Source organism: Chaetura pelagica, unplaced genomic scaffold (genome assembly GCF_000747805.2).
Source record: "Chaetura pelagica isolate M959 unplaced genomic scaffold, ChaPel_1.0 scaffold1063, whole genome shotgun sequence".
In the NCBI taxonomy this organism is placed as follows: Eukaryota; Metazoa; Chordata; class Aves; order Apodiformes; family Apodidae; genus Chaetura; species Chaetura pelagica.
In genome coordinates this window covers 43844-44413 of record NW_009952592.1, presented here as the reverse complement: position 1 = coordinate 44413, position 570 = coordinate 43844, and positions in this window count along the sequence as shown.

The window sequence follows — 570 nt, the reverse complement described above, 5'->3', positions numbered from 1 at the left end:
TTCCATATTGTTGATTTTGTCACGAGCAGAGGTCACTCAGCTACAGCAACTTCAGCAATTCTGCCACATTTTAAGCAAAGCACATGCTTCCCTGTCTTCTTGTTTCAACAAGATGAGGATCTTTTTTTCACAAGACCTTTGAAACTTTCTATAAGGCTCTTGCTCAGTGCAAGATTCCCATAGGGAAGATGATGCCGGCAGAGAAGCCCTGTGGTGCCACGATGGCACAGATGCTCTCAAGCAGACCTGCCAAGGAGAGGCAATTGCCATCACACACAAGAGAAAGCTACCATCAAAACCAAAATGAGGGATGTTGAGGGATGTGTGAGAAGCCATGCTTGACGACCTATTCCAGTAAAATTGTTTGAGAGGGTACATTTAGCTTGAGATGTATTTTGCAGACTTACTGTGTCTACCCTCCATAAAATCACAGAACTCAGGGTTACCTTGAGGTGGCACGTAGTCCATTCTCTACTGCCTAGGCAGGAATAGTTGGCTAAGGAGGTGGCTGGAGGGATGGGCAGAAGGGGGAGAGATGGAGGGGGGGGGGGGGGGGTGGGAGGGGGGGCG